Source organism: Cygnus olor, chromosome 2 (assembly GCF_009769625.2).
Source record: "Cygnus olor isolate bCygOlo1 chromosome 2, bCygOlo1.pri.v2, whole genome shotgun sequence".
In the NCBI taxonomy this organism is placed as follows: domain Eukaryota; kingdom Metazoa; phylum Chordata; class Aves; order Anseriformes; family Anatidae; genus Cygnus; species Cygnus olor.
This window is the reverse complement of record NC_049170.1, coordinates 85668990-85691714: the sequence shown is the minus strand read 5'-3', so window position 1 is coordinate 85691714 and position 22725 is coordinate 85668990.

The window sequence follows — 22725 nt, the reverse complement described above, 5'->3', positions numbered from 1 at the left end:
TCCCACATCATCCATGTGTGAACTTACTACTGGTAAAAGGGATTTTTTTTCTATGCTATTAACCTGAAATGGGATACTCACTTGTTAACGCACACTGTAGCTGTTGGTCTGCAAACCTCTCTGAATAGCCTGGCACAGGGAGAAAAAAAGGAAAAGAAAATGGAGCTTGTGCCTATGGTTTATAAGTTTCTCTTATGTCCAGGATCCAGATTTACTCCATCAATAATGGTGTGATATCAGTGAAAGGAGCACATGGTCATATATAGGGCCTTTTATTTCTAAAGTGTTTGCAGTTCCCTAACATAAGAAATTTCATATGTATAACCTCCTACCTGAACTGCTTACAAATGGAAATTACATAACGTGATTATCAGTTAAAAAGTGCTGCACTGTTTTCATTATATCTACTCCAACGTTACAATGCCAGCTCACAGTGAGAACATGTTTTTTGCTTTGTTGTTCTCTGGTTGGGCTCAGTGTTGCTCCATACCATATCTCTTCTACTGTGTTGTTGTTGTTTGTTTGTTTGTTTTGTTTTGTTTTGTTTTGTTTGTTTGTTTTTACTCTGCATCACTTATTAAAGCTAGTCAAATCAGCCAAGGAGAATAAGCCGTTCAATGAGGTTAGCCTTGTATTTTTTTGAATGAACAGCCTAATGACAGGCTTTGTAAATGCACAACACATAACTCAGTATCTGTTCATTGATTGCTTGTAAGTTCATTTCTGTGAATATTCATTTTCTGTGGTGAGTAGATAGCCTCAAAGGTTCAGATAGAACTTTTATCTCTGCCCATCCAAGTTAAGGTTTGGAAAACAGGAGCAAGTAGCACATAATGAAATATTGGTGTTGCAATTGTGTCTTCCAGAGAAAGTTTTCTGCTAAAGATTTTGGCAAATCAGGAGCTCCTCGGTTTTATATATTTTAATGATCATTTAACTAACCATTGACTGATTCACACCACAATGTCAGGCATTTTTTTCTTTTAAATCATGGGAAAATTTAGCAACATTTTCACACGTCACTCAAACAGCTCTAAAGGTGCAGGCATTTTGAACAACATATGATGCTTTTTTAGAGTATCACATATTTCCTTCATCTTACAAATATTTTTAAATAACCAAAAAGATAGAAGCCAGACATCCAGCCTAAAATGTATGGGGCATTCAGGCTCCTTTTTTGTTAACCAAGGGTACATCCCCTCACCTCACTTAGGCATTTAGGATAGGATTAATTGTCTCTGGAATAGTCTGTCTCCACTGAATAGTACCTGGTTGGCTTTTTGATATAGTAACATTCAGATGCTTTCCTACTGGTCTCTGCCATGTATTTATGCTGTTGTTTAACCTTATCTAGATGGAATTTAATTGTATTTTTTGTCTGTTTTTCCATTTCATCAAGATCACTTGTTCCTCAAGTGTTCTTTCAATTCTTCCTAGTTTGGTATTGCAGATTGTCAATGTGCTGTCTGTGCACAGAGTGCAAGGCTACCTGTAAGGGTAGATCGAACAATATTCACTGTTCAAATAGACAAAAATCTGCCAATTTCTTAGTTTCTCTAGCAGAAATAATTCTTAGCTACTCTGTGCCTCTTCCTAATAAATTGGGCAATTCAGTTACAAGCTCTTTTATATCTTCCAAAACAAAACATTTTTTTTTTTTCTTCTATCTATCTATTCCTTCATTGTAATCTTTTGTTATGTTTTGGGATTTGTGGCATTTCTGAAAAATCTAATGTTTTTACAGGGGAAAACATAACAGATTTCTGAATCTAAACTTTGTTAGCAAGTTTGAAATGCCAATAAATATGACAAGGCAAGTGGTTGCAGATGACAGGATATTAGACTAAAGCTTATGGAGGCATTCCAGAGACCTAAAGAGAAGCAGGAAATATGTCATCAGAAAGAATTATTTGTTGAAAAATACAAGTTCTAGAGGAATACTGGCCACTGAATGTATTCCTGGCTTCTTGATTAACAGTAATTATTAAAAAGCAGAACATGAGGAATAATAAAGAAAGGTTAAAATAATATAAAACTATTACGTAAATTTTCAGAATACTTTCATATTTCTCTGTGACATGATTTCCAAAACAGGTACCTAAGATGAATAATAAATCCAATCAGAAATAGATTAACAAGCATACACTGTTCACTCTTTTGCACAAATCAGGAAGAGGGTACTAATTCACATAATGTGATCATAATATGTTTAGAACTGGTAAATAAAATTATTTATAACTGAATCTTATTACTTTTTACTGTAATCTAGTCCAAGAGTTTACAAATAAAATTCACTGGCCTTTCTGATGAGAATATTCATGGTAGAAAAAGACTGTAATATATCTAGAATACTGTTCATAAGTCTACTCTCTCAGGGCACAAGCATGAAGTACATTAAGATGAACTTTCCCAGATGACAGTTTACCCAGTGTGACAAACATCCTTTTAAAAATGTATCAAAAGCAAACCGAGAAGTGTGGGTAAGACTCAGAAAAGCTTTACAAGCAGAAAGAGTTTCCCCCGGCATTAAGAAGTGCAAGATATTGTAGTCTGGACCGGTAACTTATTACATGCAATTGCCAGAGAGCTTGCACAGCTATAAATCAAACTGCTGGAAGGCTCTATAGCAATTTCTTGTCTCCTATAAAACACACTGCAATCAGAATTTCTAGGGGAAGTTTGGGAGGGACGACAAGAAGCTCTGAGAGTGTTTGGAGAAACAGTACCTGATCTGAGCCAGCGCTGAGCTGAATACCATGATCTGAGCCAGGGCTGAGCTGAATACTGTGGAGCTGTTAGTAGGAATGATATTGCTAAGGTGTCCACAGGCTGGGAGGCAGGCAAGAGCAGCCTGAATCCTCTCATCTGTTCCAGCTGTCACTGCTCTCCAGAAGCTCACATCCAATGTGGCCAATAGCTTGAGACAAAATTAGGAGGCTGCAGGCTTTCCCTCTACCAACACCAGGAAGAAAAGAGGATACAAAACTCTTTGCAAAGGAGGAAAGAACAAATAATGAAGTACTGCTCACACTGCTGCTACAGAAATCTTCCCCATAGTTAGAGTTTACACGTGCACGATCTTTACAGTACATCTGTTACTCCCCAAATCATCTCTATTGAGTTCAAAAAGCGTTTGGAAAATGCTCTCAGACATGTTCTGAATTTTTTTGGTTGTCCGTTTGGGGACCCAGGAGTTGGACTCGATGATCCTTGCATGTTACTTCCAGCTTGGGATATTCTATGATTCTATGGAAGAGTTCTGTGCTGCCAAGGTCAGCTGTAGACATAAATCCCCAATTAGAATAATCATTTTCTGCTTAACACTCATGACAGCCAGCATTGATCTGTATGGTACAAACAGGAGATGTTCTTCACTTCATAGAAAACTGCGTCAGGCTCATGAGGTGGTTAGATGATGTGCTGAAGCTTGTACAAGCTCATGCAGTTTGTTGCAAGACTCCCTTGGCTCTGCAAGTGTTTTGACATTTTCTGAGTCACATTGCTTCTGTTGCATTGACATCCCCAAACCGTAATCTTTTCATCTGAAGAAGCAAGAAATACTGTGGGAGAGGGATGGGACACCTTGTCACCAGAAATCAGCCAGAAGTCTCACGCATATTCGGCGCTTATTATAAGTGACAAAGAAAAGAAGGGGAGAAAAAAGGTACTGCCAAAGATTGTGACAAGACCTTCAATAGTTAGAGAGTAATTTATCTATCTGGCAGAAAAATGTATAAAAAATGTTATAAGCACAGAACTGAAGGAGTTCATATGAAGATAAAAATAGATTTAATCCTATGATTAGATTACAATTTGTAACACTGCATTTTATAACGTAAGAGTGAAGCATATCATTGGGACTGTAGGAGCAGCTGACATTAACAGGGTGGCCTTACAACTAAAAAAAATTAAAGTGTTTGGGTTGAACCAAAATATTAATATTTTATTTCTTTAACACAGGTATTTGTAACAAAGACAGCTACATATATAACAAAAGCAAAACACAAAGCTTTAATGATAAACCAAAGGGAGCAGTAGCTCATGCCATTCCTGTATATTTAGTCTGTTTTCACCTAATAACCAGTGGCTAACATCTCAAGATTCATCTCCTGCTAGTAGCTGTCAAACTGAACTGTATCTGTCAGTCACATGAGTCAAAACAGTTCGTATCTTCCACCTCTCTTGAGAATGCCATACTAGGTTATGCATTAGTGCTGATAAGACGGGGAATGTGACAAATTATTTTGCTGACACCACTCCCCTCTGTATATAACTATAATTATAAATGTTTATTGAAGCAAGGAAGTGTTTAGAGGCTTCAAGAAAAAGGATCCCCCCACCCTCCCCAGTGCAGGCAGTGGGACTGTGGTTCTTTGCAGCTCCTCCAGAAGTGCCAGCAGTAGGAGCACTCCTGGAAGCAAGGCCTCAGCATAGAGCCCCACCACAAGGCTTGCTCATTTGTCTGCTCATTTTCTCTCTCCTGTCTGATGTATAAATACTTATACTGCTTAGTTACTGCATCAGATGAAGGTTCTGGGAAAGGTTTTGGAGACTTTTCCAGAAACCTTAAGAGCTTTGCAAACTGAAAACTCTTGGAAGACTGGAGAAGTAGATTTTATATATATATATATATATATATATATATATATATATTTTAAAGTAACTGAAAAGTAACCCTTGATCTTTAGCTGCTTTCTCAGAGTGACCTAGCTGAGGACTATAACCCTAGTAACCAGCAAAGGAGTATGGACTTCTTATTTCCAGTCAATGTGGTTCAGAAGTGACTGATCCTTACTGCATGAAAACCGTGATCACTTTCCCATGTCTTCTCTTCCACTTCAAACTATTGAATAACACTGAAAATTCTCCTTGTAAACAGGTAAAAATGGCTGTTAAAATCCTCTCTGTAAGCGTTACTTAACGTCCTTACGTCATCCAGTGGGTGGGGGAAATGACTATTCTATCTACTGTAATATTTTGTTGACATTTTAGAACCTTGAAATATGTTTTACCCAGTGTGAACACTGAAAGTGTTCCTTAGGTGCCTTTTTAATTAAAAACCCCCTCAACATATGGTTTTAGCAAGAGCCAATCAAAATAATGTGCAAATGTGTTTATGTGTGGATGGCTGTATGCCAAAGTTCAATAGTGCTCAATTGGCAGCACTTTCTGAAAAGATAAGATTTACTGTTTGGAAACAGGATGAAAGTTTAAGTGTTTGCATTCCAATTACTAGCTAAAAGCAAATCAGTTTTGTTTCCATTTGCTATTTTAGTAATGCTTTATTTATCTTAATTCCTTTGCTTAATATAGTATTTTCTTCAAGGTCTAAGAGCTAGAGCTTGTTCAAAGAAGCAGACACTGGGGGAGGAAGACTTCAAATGAATGGGCTATGAAACTAGCATTGCTCCTATTGACTCAAACAGTGCATGTTCATACTCCAGAAGAGCTGTGTAGTTTAGAGTAGCTGACATTTGTCTGTGACTGTAGACTGGATTTGGTATCCTGTACCTCCAGCCTTTGATAAAAAATAACCTTCATTTCTCAAAACTCATGCTGTTATATGGATTTCTGTTACACTTGGTAATAGCCTAATGCAAACTACAGCACTATACAAATAATGAGGACATACTATGCTAACAATTAGATTGTCTGCAGAAATTGCCCAGCCCTATTTGCATGATAATGAAATGGTCCACAAAAAGCAAACACCTCAGAAAATGAAACTTTATGCAAATGGTGTGATACTGTGTGCTGGTTAGGTCAAGTCTTTTTTTTTTTTTTTTTTTAAATGAAAATGGCTAACAAAATTTACCAAGTCAAGAATCACAGATAATCATTGCAATGGAAAAAAATCAATATGAAATAAAAATTATAAATTGAACTGGCAACACTTTTTTTTTTATGATGTCAGTAATGTCAAATCTATAAAATAGATTCTATAAGAAGAAAAAATTCACTGACATTTTGCATGTACTTTGAAGGCAGACTACAGTTGTCTTCTGAACAGGCAGAACTCTCTCACTACAGGTACTGCACCACCAGTGATATTAGGGATAGCTAAGTGGCAAAAGAACTAAATCCCAGAACTGCCTTTCTTCCCCACAATATATTTATCATTATGTGTTATTAAATTTTATTAAATTCAAGAAGTATGCAGTCTCAAATAAATGTCCTAGAATAAGAAAACCTTGATGTTTGTATTAGAGAATAAAGGGCCTTCATGTGGTGTTTCTCCATCATGTCATTGATTTCTTGGAGGACACATACCACTCCTATCTCTGGGGCAAGAAATTTTTACCGCAGCAAGGGAAGAAGCTTGAAATACCAAAAGGACTGCTGACTATACAACACGACTGCATCTCATTTACATTATATCCTAATTTTATGGCTGATGTTACACCCACTACCAAACTCACCAATCAGGAATGGACATTACAAAAACTTCATGAAAAATGTAACTCTGTCTCAAAAAGTTTCGTAAGGTAAAGAGGTAAAGACAGTTTAATAGAACTGAAAAGGAAGAGAATTAATAATAATGATGATAATAATAATAATATGTACAAATTAAGTGATGCACAGTACAGTTTCTCACCACCCGCTGACCGATGCCCATCCCATCCCTGAGCACTGGTACCCCATATTTATATTTCAGTCATCGTCCTCCATACCAAAAAGGCTTTAATCGCTTGGCTTGCTTGATTGCAGCACGTTTCGCAACCATGAATAACCTGTGCTACAGTGTCCATGCACCCTTTGATAACAAGCCCATCTAAATTTTGCATCTCTTCCTTGATGGCCTGAGGTGCCATGTCATTTTGGGTCATCTGTCCTGGTTCTGTCTCCTCCCAGCGTCTTGTGTACCCCCAGCCTCCTCAATGGCAGGGCAGCACAAGAAGCTGAAAAGTCCTTGACTTAGTGTAAGCACTGCTCTGGAACAATTAAAACATCAGCATGTTATCAACATTATTTTCATCCTAAATCCAAAATACAGCACCATACCAGCTATTAGGAGGAAAATTAATTCTATCAGGCCAGATATTAACCTGTAAAAGTGGCTATGCTGAAAAAATAAATCACCAAAAAGCCAGAAAGTGTCAGAAGAAAGCTTCCCTATGTACATTTCACAGCCACAGTGGTTAAGCACTGGAACAGGCTGCCTGTGGGGTTTATAGATGGTGGTGATTTTAAAGATTCAGGTGGAAAAGGTCCTGAGAAACCTCTTCTAGCATTGAAGCTGACTATGCTTTGAGCAGGAGGTTGAACTAGAGACCTCAAGAGGTCCCTTCCAACCCAAATTATTCTGTGATTCCAGGACTCTTTTTGCCTCTGTGAGTATATGCTGGAAGACTTGAAACATGATTCTCTGCTAATTTTACAGCAGATGTCTTCTTTGCCAAGAGCCTAGTCCACAGCTGACTGCTGTTAGCTGGGGCCTTTTTGTTGCAATCATAGATTTTGGATTAGGGCCTTGCAACACAAAATAGATGCTCAGGGGAGGAACCAGCTGTCCTATATGTCTTTTTAAAACGAATTCAGCATGTAGCTGCATGCTTTCTTTACTGAATCATATCCAAACACCTCTCTGACAGTAATACCAATGTCTTTGTGTTTTGTATTTTTTGTTTTGTTTTTTTGAGCACTTACCACTACGATATTCAAATGCTTAATGAATTTATCTTTATAAGCTTTAAATGACATCTTTGTACTGTCACAGGGAATAGCAGAGCTGTTTCTCATTTTTACAGATGGTGAGTGATGAAGAGAACCAGACAACTTGCAAACATGAAGTATCTTCTAAAAACCTTTACTGAACATGGACTTGAGCATACATCCATCCAGTTAGGATAAGCAAATTTGGGAATGAATGCCATATCTAATCTCAGAATGTGCAATGCAAAGCACATTTGCCTTTTATCCGGTAAGGTGCAGAGATGTTCTGAAACGGATTTATGTAGAAGGGCTGTGCCATTCTAATTACCTCATCTTTGAAATTGTTTTAGCCGCTTGCTAACTAGCACAGGAAGATCTGTGAATGACATTCTGAAAGCTACAGAAAATCTATTATATTTCGAATGGCTAAAGATGAATTATATTTGGATTATTTGATGAATTAATGTTATTCATATGGTGGGTCAGAGGTGACAAAAACAGAATCCCACAAAAGGAAAAACATAATTTTTTAATCAATTTGTGAATATAAAATCTGAAACAGTGCCACAAATCAAAATGGTCTCTCCAAATGCTGTATTTTAAGCAGTGCTCTCCAGATGTGGTTTTTAAAATAGATAAGTTAGTCTCACGTTTTCTTCCTTTTTTTCAGACACTATTACTGAGAAGCAAAGGTATAGGAGAGCCAGGTGTTATCATGATAGTCTGAAAAATGATATTTTGTTTTTAGGTTTAGCTGAAACATTTATGCAAAAGGGTGAGATGTTCAATCTCTTCTCAATTTCTTTTTGAATTAATTTCTTTTTGAATCAATTTCTTTTTGAATTAAATTCATACCTCGATTTTAAATATCGCAGAATTTAGAAATATTTGGAGAAGTTTCTGGCTCAAACCAACTTCTTTTAAAAATCACAAGTAAAAAAATCTCTCTTTTTTCACAAACATGCTCCCGTGTACCTAAACAGATGTTTTTGCCTTTCTTATTTCTTCAAAAATCACCCAGAATATGTCCTCTTGTGTCTCAGAAATATCATCCTGATTTTTTTTTTTGTGTCACAGAACCATGAGAATATGCTGATTTCCATGGAGACAGATTTCACAAATTAAGGGCAGGCATATCCAGTTTAAAAATGGCAGAGGAAAGGGAAGAGGGAAAGGGGAAATGGACACAGGAATGTGCTCCTCAGTAGCTGGAGGGATCTGGAGCCACCCACATTCCTTCTGCTACAGCTTCTAGTAAATCCAGGCCAACTTTCATGGCACAGGTTATTGCGGTAGAAGCCTCCTGTTTTAATTCAAAATAAAGCAAAATGACAACAACAGAAAACAACAACAAACCCCACAGGAGTATTAACCACATGCGTTTGTTCTACAGCCTTAATTTTCAGACCATAGCCACACTGCAGTACAGCTCAAGTGTTGATCTAATGGAAATGCAAGCACCTCAACACTTTACACTTAATTTAACACATGTGTGAAAGTTGATTTGCCTAATCACAGACATGGATGTAACTTTTTCATATTCATGCTTTAACAATGAAAGAAGTTGCAGAGAATGTGAACAACCTTCTCAGTCATTTCTGGTCTTTCCCTTTCTCTTATGTTGTTGGTCTGCTCCCTTACACTAGGAAATATTGGCCTATATCCTAAATACTTAAGTATGGAAGAAGAAGAATTCCTCAGCCTTTCCCCCACTAGCAGTTACTGCTGACTAGTAGAGATTTCCATACTTCACTCTTGTAGAACCTTGAAGGTTTACTTCAGCTATGGGAAGAAACATTGTTAACAGGAAAATAAAACAACAGGGAATATTATTAACAGTACTATGGTATTGGAGTTCAGCACCAGAAACAATGAGAGAATTATTTCATATAGTTTTCTTTATTTTCCACCTACATTGGACATTTTTATTTCTGTACCATGTCTCAATATGATCAAGAAAAAATGATACAATCTGTTTGATTCTTTTTACCCCCCCCCCCCCAAAAAAAAAAAGTATATTTTTCTGTCCCTAACCATCTTAAATAAAACATTTCTATGTCTGTGCTGCTGCTGATATTTATCTCTGAGATTTTTCACTGCCTCTCAAGTGTGGATGTGTGGTTTCGGTCATGTCTGTATTGCTCAATGCACTCTAGAGAAGTGCTGTGTCCATAATGCATTGCACTTGAAGGGCTACCTTTCTCACAGTACCCCAAAGAGCTTAGTGCCAGCCGGTCCAGATGCCTCTGTAGCACAACACACAACATGCTCACTGCTTATTAGCTCCCTGGGTGACACATTACTACCTCAGTAATGTCCATTAAGGGGAGCAGGCAGGCAGTATATATCTGCTGCCTACAGTAGAAACAGGCTGCCCATTGCCTCTTCTGTAGCTCTTCAGGTTGCTAGCACTTTGATACTTTGGCCACTGCTGTGTTTTGCCAGACAGATTTGGCACCTTTGCAGGCCATTGGCAGGTCTCGCACTGTCTGCAACGGCAGCTGGCAAGTTGCTTGCTACTCACTAACATGCTGTGCAAACAAGACATCCCAGAGCTACAGGTTAGCCACCAGAATGACCACTAGAAATGGCGTGTGCCACTCCTGGTCAGTGGAATCAATCCTGTGGGATGCCTGAGTTTCTGTATCCAACAGTCTTCCTACAGTGGGCAGAGATTTGGGAGCTAGAAAACCAGTTTCCACTGTTCTGCACATGGGGTAGACTGAAAGTGCTCCGAGGATCCCGCTGAGCTCCTTGTGAGGGCTTGTCAGCTCAAGCACCTGGCAACTATCCTTGTGAGATTTTTGGTTCATACCTAAGGAAGAGAGAAGCTGTGCTCAACATAAGGTCTAGGTGGCCATCCCTCCTGCCAGTCAGTCCAAAGATGGACAGAAAACTGTAAAGCCATTGTCAAGCTCACCTTTTCACAAGCCAACTGCATTGCTCACCTTCCTGAGGTGATAAGAGCCTTTGCCCACTTTAACCAGGCAAAAATGCCCAAAAGAGTCCCATGAAAATATTAACTAAGAGTGGTACTAAATGATCATCCCTGGTAGACCACTGAGGAGACTTTGTGCGCATCATAACTTGAAATTTCTACACAGACATGGAATAAAGTTTGGGCTCTGAAATCTGGCTGGCTGCCTGGGAGGTGGTGGCAAATGCTGAGCAGAGGTTGAACACCAAGATCTCCAGAACTGTGAAAAGTGCTGTCTGGATTTGATAGAATCTATGTGTGAGTACTGTTGCCTTTCTGTATGGACCAGTTACTGTGGAATTGGGCCTTCCAGCTCTTGTATGCCTGGCTTGAAACTGATGCCACATTTGGATAGAAGATGGCAGAGAAGACAGACAAATATAAAAGGTGCTCCATGTGTGGATATGTGGCTATAGGAGACTGTTCACTCATAGCAGAGCCTAGAGAGAGAAGTCCATGCAGTGGATCCATCAAGTCCCCAGAAAGCCCAGAATATAACACTCTAATGTAGGGAAAAATGTACCATTCACACTCTAGAAGTCAAAGGACATATCATCATGCATGATATCTCATGTGGTGCATCCTGGACTTTATCTGCAAACCATTTCGGTTGATTGTCCATTGTAGGGGTATGTGAAAAGGGGTAATGTGAAAGCATCTGCTTCATTAAGTTATCTGGTTAAGAACTATTCATCATAAATTAAATAACAAATAACAGGGAAGGTGATAAATTAAACACATGGATATACAAACCTGACAGGTAGGTGATATTGGAGACAGTAACAAAGACCAGAACTGCTCAACCACTGGATGACATGCCATTAAAAATCTGCTCATGCACACTCTTGAAGAGGGTCAACCTGAACCTTGTAACTGATAAGAAGGTGGAAAGAACATCAACCTGATTATTATGGGACACGTGAAGGGCTTTGTAGACTGTGAAAAATTTGCTACGGAATGCCTAGGGGAAGGGCCAAAGGCAGAGAAAGTGGAGATGGGGTGGATGGGGGAGGAAGATCTTTGAGAAAATATAGAAAAAGGTGATAAAGGGGGCCAGTCACGTGTAAGCGAGCTGCCAGTCTGTAAGCTTACCTGACTGAGCCTTGCACCTGATCACCTCTATCTATGTTATTTTACTATTTTTCTCAACTGTTTGTCTTTTGGAAACCCACTTTCTATCCTATGGGCTATATATCAGCATTTGGAAAGACCAGCATGCAAGACTTCTGACTACCAGTACCTGCAACTGGAGAAAAGACCTCAGGTCACAGGCCCTGTAGCTCTTAGTATGAGCAAGTGGAGGGGAAAAAGATATATATGTAACTGTGAAAAGTCTAAATGCCAGAACTGGAAAACACTGAATGTAATTTTTCCCCTGTGAATTTAATCCTGGGTGCATGTGTTTGTCTCAAGGTCAGAGTCAGTGGGGTGTAAGGGAGCCCAGGGTCCAAGCATAGATGTTAGGCAGGCTGAGAGAGCCTGTGACAATATTAAAGGTGTCCTTTGTTTCAGAGGTATTTGTGAGATGAATGCGTGCATGCATGCCTCTGTTTTGCTGGTGAACATCCAGCTGGACTAGGCAGTGTGCAGGAGACCTATATATATAGAGAGAGAGACCTGTAAGGGGACATACGGTCTGAGCATGGATATTAGACATGCTGATACCCAAGGAATCTATTAACATGAATGTGCTTGTAAGTCTAAAGAGTAAGGGTGTGTGTGATTCCCCCAGTGAACTCTAATCCTGATCAGCCAGAGAGAGAACAGGACTGGGCTGTCTGTACTTCTGTCCTTCTGTTCTGGTGGTGGTATATGAACGCTGCTAAAGTCAGACAGATTTCAGCAGTGTCCTCCATATGTTTATGTGTGCATGTGGGATACGTGGTCAGACTCACTTCTGGTTTGACCCACAAACAGGAACTGTAGCCTCCACATGCACCTGCTGCACTTGGGTGGCTGGGAAAGAGCAATTCCTGGGTCCAGGCATCCACCCAGCATCCTTTAACAACCACTACAGTGCCTGTGTGCTGATCTGCAGATCCAGGACCAATCTCAGAATCACAGCACCATTGAGGTTGGAAAGGTTTCCTGGAGATCATTCAGGTTAAGGCCCCTGCTCAAAGCAGGGCCAGCTGGGACAGGCTGAATTTGCCACAGAGGAGCAGTTCCTGGGGAAGATTGTGATGTTACTGCAGGAGCTCCAGGAGGGTCACAAACAAGTGGAAAGCTGAACAGCTTTAAGTTGGAAATGAAGCAATTCTGGCAGCAGAAGTGGTACCCATCAATTTTTATGAAACTGGAGCACTGCTGTTTTGGTATTGCTCAATGTTTGAATGTGTAGCTTTTCAAAAGCTCTGGTATAGCTTAAGACACCTTTCTTGTGCTGTGTCAGGGCACCTTTTCACGCCGGGATTCTACCTTCATCTTTTAAACAGCAGAAGCTCTGCTTAGAGCTGTGAGGGTGGTATATACTGAGGTGTCAAACCTGTCTATCAGGAAACCAATAGAGACCTCAGGCAACTTGTCTTTGGATAGAAACCTTTGTGCTAGTCTCCTTAGCTTCACAGGCCACTTGCATTCATCCTTCCATGGATGGCTGGATGTTGTCTAACGTCTCAATGTTTTTTTATGATGATATGCTGAAGCATCTAGCACTCCCTGAACCATAGTGTGAAAACAAATGTTCATGAAAGGCCTGTTGAAATTCATTGTTTTAGAGGACTGTTTGTTCCCACAGGAAGCAGGTTAGATCACTCCAGAGCAGGACTCAGGAGCAATCCAACAGTGTGAATAACTAGGATTTATGTATTTGTATTTGCTCCCAGGCACTTGTTTAGCCAGTAATGTGTACATAGCTGTTGTTTGCAATTGAAGGTTATCAGTAGTTTCTTGAAATGCCATTTAAAAAATTTCTTTGAACAGGGAAGTTTTAGAATAAAATAAGTTTTTAAAGACTAGATGTAGTAAATGTATTTCTGATAATGTAAAAAGTTATTTACAAAGATAGTTGTAATGATAAAACAGAATAATGCTGCATGACATTGACATATATATCACCTCATTTGTAATAGCTGCCATGAACAGGCCTGTTGAAGTAAATGGTGAATGCACCTTGGCATTTCTAGCTTGAAAAGCCATAATGAAGGATTTATAACCACTGCAATTTTGTAACGCTGCTCTGGAAGGAGAAAAGAAAAATAATACCTTAAATAACAACCTAATGGAAGTATTCTGTAAAGAGAAATAAAATCATTAACCCATTCTGTCCTTTCAGAGACTGTGGCAATGTAAGGATGATCTTTTCATGTGGTCTGCATTAGCAGGCTATAACTCAGGGAAACTGTTAAATACATAAACAAGGACATACTATGCACTTCAAAAGACTCCTTGAGAACAGATAGCACAGAATATAACAGTTTAAACTAGCTCAGTGCCATTTGATCAACTAATTTTGGAATCATAAACACAGAACCCTTCATATAAACAATAATTTCTTAATGCTTGTGCCAAAAACCCAACCCAAATTCTATAAATAGTTGCTTGAATAAAAATAAGGTATTTTTAGAAATAGAATCTCAAAAGTACCAAACTGTGTGAAGAGATCTGTTGTTTAATAACAACGTTGTGGGGTCATTCGCCATGTAACTGAGCAAGGTGAGCAGAGCAGGTCTGGTGACGCTCACCAGATTCATCCATGAGTCAAGATCACCTGACAAGTCTGCAGTGATGGGGTAGGTCTGAGGTCAAACAGGGAAGTTAAGTTAGCATGCAAAAGCAATGGTCAGGGTCAGGCCCAGAGAAAGTACCTAGCCACAGCTGAGTCAGCTCCAGGAAAGTGATGAGACAGTACCAAAGTCAAGCCAGAAAGTCAAGTCAGCATTAGGGTTCGGATCTAGACAGTACATGGCCAGTAACACTCAGGACTGGACCCAGACTGTAACGTATCTCTGCGATATATTGAGGTGAGCAGTTTCCAACTGCAGAAGAAGTAGGACCTCAGTGAGACTTCTTCCAGCTATTTCCTTCAAAGTCACCAGCTGTACTCTCTCTAATTCATCTCTGAGCCCAGGCAGCAAAAACCTCAGGAGAGGAGGGATGTAATCAGGGCTCTGCTAGATATTATATAAAGGGCTTAGTAGGCTAAAGCATGTACTAAAACATGGGTCTTGGCTGCTTAAGTCATTGGTCTCTGACTGTACCACAGGTGATGCTTACAGGTTTGATCTTTATATGTGTAGAAGATGGCTTATGGTAATGCCTCAAGTGACTGTATAACTATAACCCCTTTTAAGTCTTATGATTCACACATATTTATTGTACATATGTTCTGTAAACTAGCAGTTGTGTATTGCTGCTATCTTCAGAAATATTTTCTAGGGCACAATGTAAAAGCGTTGACCCTGAATACAGAGAAACTAAAGTATATCAAGAAAAGAAAGATTCCTCACAGGCTATGCATAGCCAGACTCGCAAAGGTTCCTCTAATACTTGGAGAACAGAAAAAGTTCTTCAGGATTCGCCCCATCACAGAGATTGTTTTATCTATACTTTTAGAGTAGTCATTCTCAGAAGGATAAACAATTTGTATTATAGATGCCACTTCTGTTTTACAAAATAACTTTGATTTTGGTAGAAGCTGGATGTTTGATGGTACTTGGAACTAAGGTGCTTTCTACAGAGGGTAGGCTGCTCTCTCGGCTAAGTAATAGCCTGATGTTAATGTTCTTGTACAACAGTACTGATTGGAAAACGTACTTCTGAGTCACATACCAGCACCCTAAGAAACAGTCTGACACCATAAACTTCTTTCAAAGCTTGTCTTTTGCTTGTCTTTTGTTGATAATGACTTTTCGTTGTTGTGGTTCTGGTTTGAGTTCAAAGCATTGATCTAGAAATGAAAGACTGTTTCCTCTTATCAGACCCAGGAGTCACTCAGCCTGCTACTCAGAGATGATGAGGTTCAATAGCAATCATTTACTTTTGTAGATTTCTGTAAACAACCTTAAAGATGCCAGAATTCTCAGGGCTAAAAGGTAGTACTTCAATTTCAAATTGTCACATTAAATACACATGGCCTGTTTCAACTAGTTGAATTAATTTGCTCTTTCATGAGAAAACAAAAGAAGAGATCTTGACAGGTGCCTAAAAAGGACAGTTTAGCTTCCTTTAAAATCAATAGGTATGTTTCTCTTACGTGTACTACTACTGATGAAAGATGTAACTATTGCTAACACCCCGTACAGACAAAACTGTAGTGTTCCAGCATAAAGGAAAATGAAGCATGTGTTTAACATTATATTGCTGCTTACAAAACCTAAGTAAGACTAATGGCATCCCACCTCCAATGCCTATACTTAACCTTCATGAATATCTCAATCATCTTCATTTATTAGTAGTATTACTCTTGAAACTCATTGTGCTACTTGTATGGTGAGGTGGAATTGTTTGTAAAGATGTGTGGAGTATTACAAATTCACAAAGTTCCTGAGTGTTCCTAGTAAATTCCCTAAGATGATCTTCAAATGCAGCATTGATTACCTTAAATTTAGTCTGCCAAAAAAAAAAAAAAAAAAAACAAAAACAAACCTTTTTGGCCAAACTTTGATACAATCTTAGAAATACATCTTCTGTGGAATAGAGGAGTCAAATACATAAAGATGCAGCAATCCAACAGTGGATAATTTGGATAATTTGATTTTAAAATGAATTTAAATTTTAGTGTATGTTGTGTATTTTAGGAAAAGAAAATTGGGGGTCTTCTTTTTATTTCCCCAGAGCTTTCCTAGAAAGTAGATTGCACTGTAGTCTTAGAGTTTTAAAATAAGGTCAGCAAATAATTATGGAACTATACTATTAGATCTGTGAGCAAAATTAATTATATATATAAAATATCAATACTAAATTGCCTTGAACCTCTTGAGTTCAGCCCATTAATTGTCCAGGTAAAATAAATCACTGTTTATTACCTATGAAGGTATTAATTATACAGCAGTCAACAACATTCATGTTTGTTGTCAGTTTCACCAGATCAAGACACATACAGCCCCAGCTGGCTGAAAAAAGAAGCATTTGCTTTGTGTTTTAAAAGGCATTACTAGAGAGCTTTAAATTACTAGCTTTCATCTTGCACTGCTAAGTCTGCAGTTCCAACAAAACGTCTGTGGTGTGTGTTATTTTCACTGCAGTTAGGAGCTGATGTAGCTAAACCAATGCTAGCTCCAATTGCCACGGAGCTTTCAGTTGCATCACAAGTGTATCCTGGGTTTGTTTCCTTTTCTCCCATCACTGTTCAACATTTCAGTTTTTAGACTGTAACTGGCAAATCTTGATTTATTGTACTGCCTTTCATGGAGGAGTGTGGTGGTTTCACCATGCTAGGCAGCTGAACACCACAACCGCTCTCTCACTCCCCCTCCTTAGATGAGGAGGGGAAGAAGCAAAGGAAAGAACAACTCACGGGTTGATGAGGAGGGGAAGAAGCAAAGGAAAGAACAACTCACGGGTTGAGATAAGGATGATTTAATTAAAGGAAAAAAATAATTATTAAGGAAAGATTATTATTAATTAAACAATTTAACTAAACAATTTAACTAAACAATTAACAATTTAACTAAAGGGGAAAAAAGGAAAGGGGAAAAGGGAGTGGGAAAGGGAAAACTAAACAAAACAAGTAAAGGCTATGTGGAAGTGCAGAGGAAAGAAATTACTCTCTACTTCCCGCAAATGAGTGATGCTTGACCACATCCTTGAAGCAGGGCCTCAACGCACGTAGCTGGTGTTCAGGAGGAGGACAGACGTTTTCACAACGAGAGCCCACCTCTCCTGTCTTCCTCCTTTTTCCACCTTTTATTGCTGAGTGTGACATCATATGGTATGGAATATCCCTTTGGTTGGTTTAGGTCAGCTGCCCTGGTGATGTTTCTTTTCTCACATCTTTGCCCACCCCTAGGGGAGTTAGAGAGAGTCCTGATGCTGTGCCAGCACTGCTCAGCAGCAGACACAACACTGGTGCGACACCATTGTTGTTTTAGCTACGAGTGCAGAGCACAGCACTGTATGGGCTGCTGCAGGGAAAGTTAACATCCCAGCCCGACCCAGTACAAGGAGTCATCTATCGATCTGGCTCTGGCCAAGACTGAAAACTGATGATAAAAAACTTCTTGGTGCTATGTATGAAAATTAAAAAGACAACACACCAATCATTATTCATTGTTGCTGATGGTCTTAGCATTGTTTGAGTTGCCTTCTTGAATTGGCCTTCCTTGTTTATTCAGTTTCTTGTGCTGACTTAGGTTACATGTCTTTTGGGATGAACATTGTCATTCTGTATACAGTCAGCTGAGCCCCAATCCACAATTACAGTACAAATAAATGTGAGCTTGAAGTTGGACCAGGTGACTCCAGAGATTTCTTCCAATTTAAATTATGCTATAACTGTGATATAGAGTATTCTTGTCTCAATTTTGTATTTACTTGCCCATAATTTTACTTATTCTCATAAAATTAAATCCATTGCTGATAATAGCCAAGTTTATTCATATCACAGGACTATGGTGGCTGTAAAATGCTGGTAAAATTGCATTACATCTCCCTTATATATTAACTGTGCTGTTATATTGGTGCAAATTTAAAGTTGCAGTAAAAGCACATTTATCTTCTAGTAAAACAAACAAACAAAAAAGTTTCTTTCTCTGTATTCTCTGCAGGTACTACTAAGAGTAAAGCTATATCTGAAGTTTGGAGACCTAATTAAGATCTCAGTCTTGTCAAAGATATCACAGACTGAGTCTAAATACCACTTTTCTTCACTATTCTTTTATACTGAGTGGAGACATTTTACTTTCTTCTTTAACAGCACCAGACATTAGCAACTGAGGTTGGTGAACACTACAGGATCTGCCAGTCATGTTAGCCTGAATTTCTGAATATATTAACTTTAGCTATGTTTATATACTGCCTTTCACACACGGTTTCTAATGATACTGTGCATAACATATCAGAGCACTTGAGGTCAGCCTTGTGAAATCACTGCCAACAGTATTCTAAGGTCTTAACCTTGTTTTAACTAACATGACTGCTTGAGAAAAGCCAATATCACAGTGATGTATCATTATGTTTTTTACAAATCTAGAGGTTTTACAAATCTAGAGGTTTAGATATTCTCAGTAGAAATTTTGCATAATTCCGATATAGGTAATAGAAATATTGTCATGTGCTTTCATGTGTTCAAATACAGGCAGTAAAACTTAAATTTTTCAAAGACCAATCACCTGTAAATATTCTCCAAGGAAACTAATTGCTTTCTTTGTTTAACACATTCAAAGATGTTCAAAGATATTATGAGAATTCACATCTATGTTGAAAGATTGAGGTAAAATCCAGAAAAAGCATTTGTTGCAAGTTTGTTAGCTGCAAGTTTTAACAAAAAACAGAAGTAATTTCTAAGTGAACTGATTTTTCACCTTGTAGAGAAGTTGCTTCTTTTTATTGTATGGCAAAAGTAATCTGAGTCATTTCATGATTGATTTCATTTTTCCATTTCTCTTAGTAATGTAATAGTCTTTTAGATGAGATCCCAAAGTGACAAAGAAACAGAAAGATCATCACGCTTGGATGGAACCTTGGTGAAAATCATATGCCCAGTTGTTCAGCAGTGACACACATGGAGAACAGGATCCTGAACTGCCAAATCAGTGCTAAAGCTGCAGGCCCCCAGGTAAGTCCTCTGTGGAAAATCACTGCCCACAGAATTCAGAAAAGAAATACCAGTTTCAAAAAACTAGGATTATTCTTAACTCAGTAGGTATGTATATAAAATAAAAACAAAATAGCCTTGATTTAGTAATTTGTTTCTAGCAAACTTTGCAAAAACAAGACAAAACAAATCACACCTGTGTTTCCATTGAGAAAATATAAGGTTATTAGCAGCTGCTCTTGGAAATTTAGTGATTCTGTGCATTTCCTGGGGTGCAACAAAGATGTCAAGGCAATAGCAGCAAAATTCTGAAGGAGATTTGGATTTTTGCCAAGGTGCTGGAAAGACTTTCCAGGTTCACATTACGTTGTGTAGTGACCATGCTAAAACAACTTATCCATGAAATTTCACATATGCACTAATAATGTGATTTGAAATGATTGCAACCTAAAAACAGTATTATAATTTCTCAGGTAACTGTTTCATGCTTGTTTGGATTTTCTTTATCTTTACTTGCTATTCGTATAGATCATTTCAATTAGACATAAGCAAGAAAAGAGTCTGGAGCTGGGGGTTGTCCTCTTCTCACAGATAATTAGTGATAGGACTAGAGGGAATGGCCTCAAGTTGTGTCAGGGTAGGTTCAGGTTAGAAATTAAGAGACATTTCTTCTCAGAAAGAGCAGTCAGGCATTGGCACGGGCTGCCCAGGGAAGTGGTGGAGTCACCGTCCCTGGGGGTGTTTAAGGAGAGATTGGACGTGGTGCTTAAGGACATGGTTTAGTGGGTGGCATTGGTGGTAGGGCAATGTTTGGACCAGATGATCCTGAAGGTCTCTTCCAACCTTAATGATTCTATGATTCTATGATTTTAAAGTTTTGACCATGAACATAGGAAAAATGTGATTTACTCTTGACATAACATTTGTCTTTTACTAATTGAGGAGCTGGGCCATAAACTTTTTGAAGTGCCAGGTTGTAACAGCTGGAGAATACTACAGTTGCTTTGCAGTACAACAGTTCAGCTACAGAAAGAGAGAAAACAGATACTTGTAGCATGTAAGATCTGGTGAAAGACTAGTCATTTTGATATTGGAGAATTTGGACAGGGTTAAGTACCATAAAGATTTAATGCTATGGAAACTTAAATATAGATGAAGTAGTGTTGGGCCAATTGTTGACTACTGATAATGCAAATTAAAATGAAGATGAAGGTGTTAATGAATTGCTTCCTGGATCTGTTACCAAGATGCAAGCGATGTTTACTCCATTTTGTGCTAGAGTTCTATCATTTTTTTTTCATACACTGAATTATTTTCTTTGCTGAAGTTGCAGTAATTCAGATTCTGCTTGTTTTTGTGCAAGCACCTGTCCTTTGCAGTGATTCTAAAAGCTTTTGGGACAAAACATGATAAAGTAGATCAATCTAAAAACAATAATAATAATAATAAAATCTATACTAAACAATCCCATCATAAAAAATAACATATTTCCCCCATGAGAAATCGTCTTTATTTTAATGCATTAGAAATAAAGAGTTATTGCCCTTAGTTAGAATCGGTTTCTAGCATTACTTTTCTATCAGTTTTGATTTGTTAAAAAGGTAGAAGTGGCAGGGAGATCACTTAAAGTGTCTTCCACACAGAATATCAATATTTCAGAACTATAGATAGAGATGTAATTTTTAAGCAGCAATCATATTTCAGTTTAGCATGCTTTTCTTATGGAAATATCTTTGGTAGCAATTTTCATGTTTATACAGCTATATCTCAGAAATTACCTATTCCAAATACATTTGTAAACATCACACTTAATTCCTAACATCAGAAAAATTTGAAAGAAATTTTAGTGCTCCAATAATCCATGTTTTAAATGATAAACATAACCACAGTACTTCTTGCCCCTGCCAATAAGCAGAGCAGCCAGGCACCTAATTCTGAAGCAGAAAAAGCACCTGGGCTTTTGGGAGGAATTTTGTTTTATAAGAAAATTCAAAGTACCCAAGAGAGTTACGTGGAACATAACAGGATTTCTCTTTACCACTAGCTGATCATAGCGAGCATTTCATGGATCAGTAAATAATAAAGGAATTTGTATACAGATGGGAATACAGAGTACAGAAAAGAATCAAAGTGTTCGTTCTAGTCCATGACATCAGGGAAAAGCAACAGGTCTTATGGGTGGATCAACATAAGGCACTGTGGAACCCCCTACAATTCACAGCATCTATAAAAACAAAAAATCCAATGGAAAGCGTATCATTAAGTCAGTACCTAGATCATTATTGCGTCTTAGACATCCCATGTGCATTAGTAAACAAAGCACAGGAAGGAAGATATAAACAAAAGACTTTTTTCTTAACTTGTAAGAAACGCAAAATAGAAGTAGTGATTTGCTAAATAATGTAACCGTAAAAAGAAGTTAAAATGTACACTAAGAAATACTTTTCCTGTGAGAAAAAGATGAGGAAAATTAACTGTTTCCCTGACATATCTTCACAGTTCTCCACAAATGGAGAGCAAACATGTATTTTTATCCATTAAAAATATTTATCACTGTAAAAATAAATCCAAAGTCTGATTGTGTTTTAGATTACTTCTAGAAAATAATCAAATCCTAGCATTTCAATTCAAGTTTGAATCTGTCTGCAAAGTTGCTTCCTTTAAATTCCAGACCTGCATAAAGTCTTTAAAAGTAGGTGGAGGGGAAGTGAGGAACTACAAATAATTAGAAACTAATGAACATGAGTGGAAAAATCAATATTGTACATGAGCAAAACAAAGAACCTGACATTATTCCATAAAGCCCACCATTACAACATTGCCAATGTATTACAGATGTTTGGAAAGAAGAAGCAGTGTGCAGAGACAGGGACATGCCGTTTGTTAAATGCCCTTATCAAACACAGGTCAATGTCACCCCAAAGAACTGCTCACTTAATCACAATATAGTTTCAGTGGCTCTGGTAACGTAGCAATGCTACCAGCCTGCACCTCTCCACTATCTTTTTTTTTTAATTATTTAATAATCCAGGATGATTTCTGTCACAGGGATGCAAATTAGCCAGTGCTATGAGGTTGACCTGCCTCAACCTTCTGTTAATAGAAGGAACAAGGTCTCTCTATAAGACCAAGAAAGCTTTAAATCCAAGTCAGATTTTACTAGACTGTAAAACAGAGTAGTTAACTTCTAAGATAGAGAAACTCAAAATGAATGAATAAGTCATGACAGAAAAGAAGGGTTGATAAATCAGTATCTTCCCACTGCTGTACCCTTACGGGATGTGCCCTTGCTCTTGGGCTTGTCTTCAGTTAACTCAGAGTCCTCCTGGAAAGGGAGAGATTCTGTGCCGTCCTTTTTGGTCCACATGTAGACTCTCCTCCTCTCCTCATCTCAGTGGTG